Here is a 12,324-nt window from a genome sequence, read left to right as displayed (position 1 = left end):
ATAGAGAACCCAGAAATGGACCCTCAACGCTATGGTCAACTAATCTTCAACAAAGCAGGAAAGAATATCCAATGGAAAAAAGACAGTCTCTTCAACAAATGGTGTTGGGAAAATAGGACAGCCTCATGGGAAAATAGGACAGCCACATGGGGAAGAATGAAACTGGACCATTTTCTTCCACCATACACAATAATAGACTCAAAAGATGAAAAACCTAAATGTGAGACAGGAATCCATCAAAATCCTAGAAGAGAACACAGGCAGCAACCTCTTTGACCTCGGCTGCAGCAACTTCTTGCTAGACAGGTCTCTAAAATTTACCGCTACACAAAGACTTGTACATGAACATTCTTATGACCTTTATTCATAATAGCAAAAACTAGATACAACTCAAAGTGCATAACTAGGAAAAATGGATAAACAAATTGTGCTATATTCAGACAATGGAGTATTTCTAATTAATAAAAAGGAAAGGATGACTGATCCAAGTTTTATCACAAAATGGATGAATCTCAAAATTATTACATAATTTACCATGTAGAAAAGATAATATATTGTTGGTGTGAGCAAGGTGGCAGAGTAGGAAACCTTAGGCCCTTGTTCTCCCACAGAAACACCAAGTAAACACCATATTGACCAAAGTAGCTTTGCGAGTATTCTATAAACCAGTTAAGAACCCACAGCAACATGGGGCACCTGGGTGGCTCCATAGGTTAAGTGTCTGACTCTTGATCTCAGTTCAGGCCTTGATCTCAGGGTCGTGAGTAAATTCAAGTCCCTTTTGGGCTCCACACTGAATATGGAGCCTACTTTAAAAAGGGGTGGGTCGCCTGGGTGGCCCAGTCAGTTAAGCATCTGAATCTTGATTTCTGCCCAGGTAATGATCTCAGGGTCATGAGATCCAGCCCCACCGTGGGCTCTACACTGGGCTCAGAGTCTGCTTAACATTCTCTCTCTCTCCCTCTCCTTCTGCCCCTTCCCCCACTATCTCTCTGCACTCCTTCTCTCTCTAAAAAAACAATAAAGAATCTGTAGCAACAAACAAATACACAATCAAGAAAAAGTTGCACTCAAAACATTCCAAACAAAAATTTCATGGCATTTTTGATCACCCTTGCCTACTCCCTGCCTGGCATAGATTTAGGAGGAAGCCGCTCAATTTCTGGTCCCTCCCTTTGGGTGAAAGGAAAAAAGTGGGAGTTGTCTGCAACTGGTTCTGACTTGTCTGGGGGTTATGGGGGGACTGGTTTTTGTCTTGCCTGGTTCATAGTGGTGACAGGAAAGGTGGATTAGCTTGGATATCAGGTTGGAGGCTGATGAAAGCAGTGGTGGATGCCAGAGCATGGTGGAGAGCTGCAGGGGATTTCAGACTTATGGGTACCTGGGGACACGAGATTAATTATGGGCAGAGGAATACAACAGAACATCTAGGGCCCTGAGAAGAAGCAGGATGAGACTTTTAGGGAAATAAGACTTTTAAAAAGCAACTATGTAATGGTGAGCACTGTGAACTGTGCAAGACTGTTGAATCACAGATCTGTACCTCTGAAACAAATAATGCAATATATGTTAAGAAAATAAAAGAAGAAGAAGATAGTAGAGGGGAAGAATGAAGGGGGGGAAATTGGAGGGGCAGCTGAACCATGAGAGATGATGGACTCTGAAAAACAAACTGAGGGTTCTAGAGGGGAGGGGGTGGGAGCATGGGTTAGCCTGGGTGATGGGTATTAAAGAGGGCACATTCTGCACGGAGCAGTGGGTGTTATGCACAAACAATGAATCATGGAACACTACATCAAAAACTAATGATGTAATGTATGGTGATTAACATAACAAAAAAGTTTTAAAAAAAAGTAGCTATGTATACAGGGAATTAGAAAAGAAAAAAAAAAAAGCATACACACAGGCCCAAGAACGATACATGACCAAAAAAAAAAAAAAAAAAGACCTTAAGCATTCACTCTGCAATGATTAGTGAATGTCTTCCCCTGCATGGAATCAGTCTGCAAAGACTGGAAGAGGTACCTGTTTTTTTTTCAAATGTCCAGTTTTCAACAGAATATCACAAGGCATACAAAGAAGCAGGGAAAACATGACCCATTCAAAGAAACAAAATAGATCTCCAGAAACTCACCCTAAAGAACCAGATTTCAGACTTACTTGACAAAGACTTTGAAACAACTGCCTTAAATATATTCAATTAGCTAAATTAGAACACATATAGAGAAATAAAGGAAATCAGGAAAACAAAATATGAACATATTTTGATATGTTGATATATGAACAAAATGAGAATATCGACAAAGATAGAAATTCTAGAAATCCAGTTTCTGGTCTAGTATATCTGGAGCATGAAAGTTGTTACTCTGTCCTAACAAGTAAAAAGCTAAAGGAACTGAAAATCAACAACTCTTCTGAAATCCACTAAAGAAGTAAGGTCACAGGGCAAACTGCTAACTTATAAATCAGAGAGATAAGACAGGTGGATACAAAGAATCAGAACTTACCATAGAGAAACCCATGAGCAGAAGTCTCTGGAGGAACCAGTATCAGGGTAGGGAAACCTAAGCTGAAACCTATGAATTGCTGGATGCTCAGTATAAACAAGCCTAAGATGGAAAAACCCCAGGAGGGACCCTGTCTTAGAGGGTGTGCCCACTATTTTGTGATTTTTATCTCCTGAAGCCTTACCAGGTTCTCACAGTAAAGAATGGAGAAAAATCGCCTTGTGCTTCCAGCAGGGAGAGGGAAAAAAGAACCATTTTGAAATATGCCAGAACATCATGTTCTTAACAAAGTCTGCCCTTAGAAGAACTATTTCAACAAACCCTAACTCATCTGGGTTTTATCAAAGCATAACCAACCTGCATGAAGGGAAATACTCAATGCCAGCCTCTCTAGCCATCCTGTCCTGCCTAAAGGAGGGGGAAAACTGAGAAACACTTGTGAAGTTCACAGCCCAAGGGCACTGCCTCACTAGAAAACTGAGAACTAATCATAATTTTATGAACTATGGAATGTTTACCCTCCCCCTACATCTTAATGCCATACCAATAAAGGTCTATTTACCACAGATCCTCTTACCCAGTAAGATAGAGAAACTGAGGGTGCCTGGGTGGCTCAGTCGTTGGGCATCTGCCTTCGGCTCAGGTCATGATCCCAGGGTCCTGGGATCGGGTCCCACATCGGGCTCCCTGCTCAGCGGGAAGCCTGCTTCTCCCTCCCCCACTCCCTCTGCTTGTGTTCTTTCTTTCGCTGTGTCTCTCTCTGTCAAATAAATAAAATCTTTAAAAAAAAAAAAAAAAAGAGAAACTGAAGGGCTCCATAAAAGTCTGCTTTTTCTCCTTTTCCTGCTTCAATTCTTGCTAGGACCTGTACCTCCACCCAACTTGACATATGCCTTGTAATGCAAATAGCATACGTCCTGGACAAGGAGTTAATGATTTCTCTAGAACAGATAACATCTAAGGAAGGACCAGATGAGAATGACCGGATAAAGTGATCATATGTGTATTCCAGATCACCAGAGCTCGACATCTCATCGCCAAGACCCCTGGCTCCAAAGAATAACACCTGGGCCCTCATCTTTGTTCTAACTGGTTCCTGGATGCCTGAGAGGATATGGACACCAGACCACTGTCCTCAGTAAAAACCCTTCCAAAGACGAGACTCTCTCCTTTCCTTTCTGAGTCTCCCAGACACTCTGTCTGTATCTGCACTCCCTCTACATCTTCAATAAACTCTGCTTTCACCTCCTGCGGGCTCTGTTTGATTTCCATAAGCGCAGCCCTCCTGGCTGGTCCTGCAAGACTCCCTCTGGGTCCCTGGAGCCAGCCTGCCAGCAACGCCAGTAGCATCATATATGTGTTTCAACAAAAATTACAAGCATACTCGCAGGCAAAAAACACAGTTTAAAGAGATAGAGCAAGCAAAAGAACCAGACTCAGATATGGCAGGAATGTTGGAATTATCAGAATAGGATTTTTAAAAATGATTATTAATATGTTAAGGACATATTGTTCAAGTATTCTCTTTCCTTATTTGGTCAAAAATCACTTGACCATTTATATGAGGGTTTCTTTATGAGCTTTCTATTCTATTTCATTGGTCTATATATCTGTCTTTATGCCAGTACTACATTGTTATGATACTGTATATTATGATCTCTATAGCTTTGTAGTAAGTTTTTTTTTATCAATCCAACCTAAAAGACATATACAGAACACTAATCAACAAGAGCAGAATACACATTTTTCTTAAGTGCATAGGGAACATTCTCCAGAATAGACCATATGTTAGGCTACAAAACAAGTCTTCAGAAATTTTTAAAAATTGCAATCATACAAAACATCTTTTTTGATTATGATGAAACTAGAAATCAACAGCAGAAGGAGCTCTCTGCTCCTCCCTGTTCAACACATAGTGGCATCTTCTGATGCAGTGCCAGCCATGTCCCTGACACATTATGGTGAAGGTTGGAGTAAACTGATCTGGCCGTATTGGACACCTGTTCACCAGGGCTGCTTTTAAGTCTGGCAAAGTGGATATATTGTCACCATTGATGATCCCTTCATTGACCTCAACTACATGGTCTTCATGTTCCAGTATGACTCCACCCACTGCAAATTCAATAGCATGGTCAAGACTGAGAATAGGAAACTTATTGTCAAGGAAAGCCCATCTCCATCTTCCAGGAGTGAGATCCTGCCAATGTCAGATGGGGTGATGCTGGTGCTGACTATGTGGTGGAGTCCACTGGGGTCTTCATCACCATGGAGAAGGCTGGGGCTCACTTGAAGGGTAAGGCCAAAAGGGTCATCATCTCTGCCCCTTCTGCTGATGTCCCCATGTTTGTGATGGGTGTGAACCATAAGTATGACAACTTCCTCAAGATTGTCCACAATGCCTCCTGCACCACCAACTATTTGGCCCTTCTGGCCAAGGTCATTCATGACAACTTTGGTATCATGGAGGGACTCATGACCACAGTCCATGCCATCACTACCACCCAGAAGACCATGGATGGACCCTCTGGGAAGCTGTGGCATGATGTCTGAGGGCCTGTGCAGAAAATCATCCCTGCTTCTACTGGCACTGCCAAGGCTATAGGCAAGGTCATTCCTGAACTGAATGGGAAGCTTAATGGCATGGCCTTCTGTGTCCCCACTCCCAATGTGTCAGTCATGGATCTGACCTGCTGCCTGGAAAAAGCTGTCAAATATGACATCAAGAAGGTGGTGAAGCAAGCATCAAGGGCATCCTGGGCTACGCTGAAGACCAGGGTGTCTCCTGCGACTTCAACAGTGACATCCACTCTTCCACTTTCAATGCCTGGGCTGGCATTGCTCTCAGTGACCACTGTGTCAAGCTCATTTCCTGGTATGACAATGAATTTGGCTACAGCAAATGGGTGGTAGGCCTTATGGTCCAAATGGCCTCTAAGGATTAAGAGCCCCCTGGACCACCTGCCCTACCGAGAGCAAGAGGAAGAGAGAGACCCTCAGCTGCTGGGAGTCCTGGCCCAAACTCATCCCCCAACACACTGAGAATCTCCCGAGCCCTACACAGTCTCCATCTCAGACCCCTTGAAGAAGGGGAGGGGTTTGGGGAGCCCTACCTTGTCATGTACCATCAATATAAAGTATACTGTACCGAGCCCTCCCCCTGAAAAAAAATAGCAGAAAGAAAATGGAAAAATCCACAAATATATGAAAATAAAAAATACACTCAAATACCAATGAGTTAAAGAAGAAATCAGAAGAGAAATTAGAGGGGCACTTGGGTGGTACAGTTGGTTGGGCATCCAACTCTTGGTTTCAGCTCAGGTCATGAAATCAGTCTGTTTGAGATTCTCTCTCCCTCTCCCTCTGCCCCTCCCACTCGTACTCTCTCTCTCTCTAAAATAAATAAATGGATCTTCTTAAAAAAGAGAAATTAGAAAATATCTTGAAACAAATGAAAATGAAAACACATCATACCAAAACTTATAAGATGCAGTTCCCATTTCAGGAGTAGAATCTAGCGATCCATCACCCACATATAACACCCAGTGCTCACCCCAAAATATGCCCTACTTAAAACCCAGCACCCATTTAGCCCATTCCCCCACCCACCTCCCTTCCAGCAACCCAGTTTGTCCTCTTAAACAAGAGTCTCCTATGATTTGCCTCCTTCTCTGTTTTTATCTTATTTTACTTTTCCTTCCCTTCCCCTATGTTCATCTGTTTTGTTTCTTAAATTCCACATATGAATGAAATCATCTGATATCAGTCTTTCTCTGACTGATGTATTTCACTTAGCATAATACGCTCTAGTTCCATCCACATTATTTCAACTGGCAAGATTTCATTCTTTTGATGGCTAAGTAATATTCAGTTTATATATATACCACATCTAGTCATCTGTCAATGGACATCTGGGCTCTTTCCATATTTTGGCTATTGTGGACATTGCGGCTGTAAACATTGGGGTGCATGTGCCCCTTTGAATCACTATATTTGTACCCTTTGGATAAATACCTAGTAGTGCAATTGCTGGGTCATAGGGTAGCTCAATTTTTAATGTTATGAGGAACCTCCATACTGTTTTCCAGAGTGGCTGTACCAGTTTCATCCCACCAACAGTATAAGGGGATTCCCCTTTCTCCACATTCTCGCCAATGTCTGTTCTTTCCTGAGTTTTTGATTTTAGCCATTTTGACTGGTGTGAGGTGGTATCTCATTGTGGTTTTGATTTGTATTTCCCTGATGCTGAGTGATGTTGAACATTCTTCATGTGTCTGTTAGCCATTTGTATGTCTTCTTTGGAGAAATGTGTTTTCATATCTTCTGCCCATTTCTTGACTGGATTTTTTTGTTTTTTTGTTTTTGTTGAGGTTGATAAGTTCTTTATATATTTTGGATACTAGCCCTTTTCCTGACAAGACATTTGCAAATATATTCTCACATTCCGTAGGTTGCCTTTTAGTTTTGTTGGCTGTTTCCTTTGCTGTGCAAAAGCTTTTTATTTTGATGAAGTCCCATTCATTTTTGCTTTTGTTTCTCCTGCCTTTGGAGATATGTCTAGAAAGAAGTTACTGTAGCCAAGGTCAGAGAGGTTACTGCCTGTGTTCTCCTTGAGAATTTTGATGGATTCCTGTCTCACATTTAGGTTTTTCATCTTTTGAGTCTATTTTTGTGTGTGGTATAAGAAAGTGGTCCAGTTTCATTCTTCTGCCTGTGGCTGTCCAATTTTCCCAACACCATTTGTTTAAGAAACTCTTTTTTTTCCATTGGATATTCTTTCTTGCTTTGTCAAAGATTAGTTGACCATATAGTTGAGCTTCGATTTCTGGGTTCTCTATTCTGTTCCATTGATCTATGTGTCAGTTTTTATGCCAGTATTAGACAGTCTTGATGACTACAGCTTTGTAATACAGCTTGAAGTCCAGAATTGTGATGCCTCCAGCTTTGGTTTTCTTTTTCAACATTCCTTTGGCTATTTGGAGTCTTTTCTGGTTCCATACAAATTTTAGGATTGTTTGTTCCAGCTCTGTGAAAAATGCTGGTGGTATTTTGATAGGGATTGCATTAAATGTATAGATTGCTTTGGGTAGTATAGACATTTTAACAATGTTTGTTCTTCCAATCCATGATCATGGAATGTTTTTTTACCATTTATTTGTGTATTCCTCCATTTCTTTCATAAGTGTTCTATAGTTTTCAGAGTATGGATCCTTTACCTCTTTAGTTAGGTTTATTCCTAGATATTGTTTTTGGTGTAATTTCAAATGGGATCAATTCCTTGATTTCTCTTTCTGATGCTTCATTGTTGGTGTATAGAAATGCAACAGACTTCTGTGTGTTGATTTTATATCCTGCCACTTTGCTGAATTCCTGTATTGGTTCTAGCAATTTTGGGGTGGAGCCTTCTGGGTTTTCTACATAGAGTATCATGTCATCTGCAAAGAGTGAAAGTCTGACTTCTTTGCTGATTGGATGCATTTTGTTTCTTTTTGTTGTCTGATTGCTGAGGCTAGGACTTCCAGTACTATGTTGAACACCAGTGGTGAGAGTAGACATACCTGTCGTGTTCCTTACCTTAGGGGAAAAGCTCTCAGTTTTTCCCCCTTGAGGATGATATTCACTGTGGATTTTTTATATGGCTTTTATGGTATTGAGGTATGTTCCTTCTATCCCTACACAACAGAGGGTTTTTATTAATAACAGATGCTGTATTTTGTCAAATGTTTTTTCTGCATGTTTCTTGTCCTTTCTTTTATTAATGTGGTGTATCACATTGATTTGTGAATGTTGAACCTCCCTTGCAGCATAGGAATAAATCCCACCTGGTTGTGGAGAATAATCTTTTTAATGTACTGTTGGATGTTATTAGCTAGTATCTTGGTGAGAATTTTTGTATCCATCTTCATCAGAGATTTGGTCTATAGTTCTCGTTTTTGGTGAGGCTCTTTGGTTTGGGGATCAAGGTAATGCTGGCTTCATAGAATGAGTTTGGAAGTTTTCCTTCCATTTCTATTTTTTGAAAGAGTTTCACAAGAATAGGTATTAATTCTTCTTTAAATGTTCGTTATAATTCTGCTGGGAGGCCATCTGTCCCTGGATTCTTGTTTGTTGGGAGATTTTTGAGTACTTATTCAATTTCTTTGCTTATTATGGGTCTGCTCAGGTTTTCTATTTCTTCCTGTGTCAGTTTTGGTAATTTATATGTTTCTAGGAATGCATCCATTTCTTCCAGATTACCTAATTTGTTGCCAATATAATTGCTCATAGTATTCTCTTATAATTGTTTGTGTTTCTTTGGTTTTGGCTCTGATCTCTCGTTTTTCATTCATGATTTTATTGATTTGGGTACTTTCTCTTTTCTTTTTGATAAGTCTGGCTAGGGGTTTATCAGTCTCATTAATTCTTCCAAAGAACGATCTCCTACTTTCAGTGATCTGTTCCATTGTTGTTGTTGTTGTTTTTATTTCCATGTCATTGCTTTCTGGTCTAATCTTTATTATTTCCCTTCTCCTGCTGGATTTTGGCTTTATTTGTTATTCTTTTTCCACCTCCTTTAGATGTAAGGTTAGACTGTGTATTTGAGATATTTCTTGTTTTTTGGGAAAGGCCTATATTGTTATGTATTCCCTCTTATGGACCACCATTGCTGCACCCCAAATGTTCTGAACTGTCATGTTTTCATTTTCATTTATTTTTTAAATTCTTCTTTAATTTCCTGGTTGACCCATTCATTCCTTAGTAGGATGCTCTTTAACCTCCATGTATTTGTGTTCCTTCCAAATTTTCTCTTGTAATTGAGTTCAAGTTCTAAAGTGTTGTAGTTTAAATATGCATGGAATAATTGCAATCTTTTGGTACTGGCGAAGACCTGATTTGTGGCCCAATATGTTATCTATTCTGGAGGATATTCCATGTGCACTTGAGAAGAATGTGTATTCTGTTGCTTTAGGATGAAATGCTCTAAATATGACTGTTACATCCATCTGGTCCATTGTGTTATTCAAAGCCCTTCTTTCCTTGTTGATCTGCTTAGATGATCTGTCCATTGCTGTGAGTGAGCTGTTAAATTTCCCTATGATTGTATTATTATCAATGTGTTTCTTTAATTTGGTTATGGTTTATATAATTGGCTGCTCCCAATTTAGGAACATAAATATTTACAATTGTTAGATCTTCTTGTTGGATAGACCCCTTTATTATGATATAGTGCCCTTCTTCATCTCTTATTACAGTCTTTGGTTTAAAATCTAATTTATATGAGATAAGGATTGCTATTCCAGCTTCTTTTGATGTCCATTAGCATGATAAATAGTTCTCCACCCCCTCTCTTTCAATCTGGAGGTGTCTTTGGGTCTAAAATAAGTCTCTTCTAAACAGCATATTTATGGGCCTTTTTAAAAATCCATTCTGATACCTTTATCTTTTGATTGGAGCATTTAGCCCATTTATATTCAGAGTAATTATTGAAAGATATGAATTTAGGGCTGTTGTATTTCCTGTAAAGTCACTGTTCCTGTAGATTGTCTCTGTTCCTTTCTGGTCTATGTTTCTTTTGGGCTCTCTCTTCACTCAAAGGACTCCCTTTACTATTTCTTGCAGGGCTGGTTTAGTGTTCACAAATTCCTTTGGTTTTTGTTTCTCCTGGAAACTCTATCTCTGCTTCTATTCTGAATGGCAGCCTTGCTGGGTAAAGTATTCTTGGCAGCATATTTTTCTCATTTAGCACATTGAATATATCATTCCAGTCCTTTCTGGCCTGCCAGGTCTCTGTGGACAGGTCTGCCACCAGCCCTATGTGTCTATCCTTGTAGGTTAAGGACCTCTTGACCCCAGCTTCCTTCAGGATTTTCTCTTTATCTCTGAAACTTGCAAGCTTCACTATTATATGTCGAGGGGTTAACCTATTTTTATTGATTTTGAGGGGTGGGTGTTCTCTGTGCTTCCTGGATTTGAACGCTTGTTTCCTTCCCCAGATTAGGGAAGTTCTCATCTATAATTTGTTCAAATAAACCTTCTGCCCCCATCTCTCTTCATTTTCTGGGACTCCTATTATCTGGATATTATTTTGCTTTATGGAATCACTGATTTCTTGAAGTCTCCCTTTGTGATCCAGTAGTTGTTTTTCTCTCTTCTTTTCAGTTTTTTATTTTCCATCATTTTATCTTCTATATCACTGACTCTCTCCACTGTATCTCAGTAATATCAGTTTTAATTTCAGCCTGATTAGATTTTAGTTCTTTTCTTTCTATAGTAAGGGATTCTCTAGTGTCTTCTATGTTTTTTTCAAGCCCAGTTAGTATCTTTATAATCATTGTTTTAAATTCCAGTTCAGACATCTTACTTATATCCATTTGATTAAATCCCTGGCAGAGAGTACTACCTCCTATTCTTTCTTTTTCAGTGATCATATGTGGAATGTAGGAAACAAAATAGATAAACACAGGGAAAGGGAAGGAAAAATAAAATAAGATGAAACAGAGAGGGTAACAATCCATAATAGACTCTTAACTATAGGGAACATACTGAGGGTTGCTGGAGGGGAGATGGGTGTGGGGATGGAGTAACTGGGTGATGGGCATTAAGGTGGGCACTTGAAGTAATGAGCACTGGGTGTTATATGCACCTGATGAATCACTAAATTATACCTCTGAAACTAATAATACAGTGTATGTTAATTAAATTAAATGAATTTAAATAAAAAAAACTAAAAACAAGCTGAATTGAAGAATGGGCAAAGGACTTGAATAAATATTCTCCAAAGAAGATATGCAAATACCTAATAAGCACAGGAAAAGATGCTCAACATCACTAATCATTAGGGAAATGCAAATCAAAACAACAATGAAATTATACCTCCGCCCCATTAGGATGTCTGCTAGGAACAAAATAACCACCCTCCCTCCCCCCAGGGGGGGAAAAAAAAAAACAGAAAGTAACCACTGTTGTTGGGATGTGGAAAAATTTGAATCCTTGTGAATCACAGGTGGGAATGTAAAATGGTGCAGATGCTATAAAAACAGTATGCTGGCTCCTCAAAAAATGAAACATAGAATCACCATATGATCTAGCAATTTCACTTCTGGGTATATATGCAAATCAATTGAAAACAGGGTCTCAAAGGGATATTTGTACAACCATGTTTGTATTAGCTTTATTCACTATAGTCAAAAGGTGGAAATACCCAACTATCCATTGACAGATGAATGGATAAACAAAATGTGGTATATACATACCATCAAATAATATTCGGTCTTAAAAAGAAATGAAATTCTGACACATACTATGTGGATGAAGGCTGATCATAATTTTTTTTTAAAAAGGTTTTTTTTTTTAAATTTTATTATGTTATGTTAGTCACCATACAATACATCATTAGTTTTTGATGTAGTGATCCATGATCCATTGTTTTCGTATAACACCCAGTGCTCCATGGAGTACATGCCCTCCTTAATACCCATCACCGGGCTAACCAATTCCCCTTCCACCCTACCCTCTAAAACCCTGTTTGTTTCTCAGGTCCATAGTCTCTCATGGTTCATCTCTCCCTCCAATTCCCTTCCCCCATTTTTCCCTTCCTTCTCCTAATGTTCTCCATGTTATTCCTTATGTTCCACAAATAAGTGAAACCATATGCTAATTGACTTTCTCTGCTTGACTTATTTCACTTAGCATAATCTCCCCCAGTCCCATCCATGTTGATGTAAAAGTTGGGTATTCATCTTTTCTGATGGCTGAGTAAAATTCCATTGTATATATGGACCACATCTTCTTTATCCATTCATCTGTTGAAGGGCATCTTGGCTCTTTCCACAGTTTGGCT

The 12,324-nt window shown here is 39.4% G+C and overlaps 1 pseudogene; it reads left to right on the top strand.

Annotated features, from left to right (window-relative positions):
* Positions 1–4,465: 4,465 nt before the first annotated feature.
* Positions 4,466–5,527, top strand: LOC102728501 (glyceraldehyde-3-phosphate dehydrogenase pseudogene; annotated as a pseudogene).
* Positions 5,528–12,324: the final 6,797 nt, after the last annotated feature.

Source organism: Leptonychotes weddellii, chromosome 9 (assembly GCF_054177405.1).
Source record: "Leptonychotes weddellii isolate Sample4059 chromosome 9, ASM5417740v2, whole genome shotgun sequence".
Taxonomy (NCBI): Eukaryota; Metazoa; Chordata; class Mammalia; order Carnivora; family Phocidae; genus Leptonychotes; species Leptonychotes weddellii.
The sequence above is the reverse complement of the archived record's forward strand: the minus strand, read 5'-3'. Positions and strand labels throughout refer to the sequence as shown.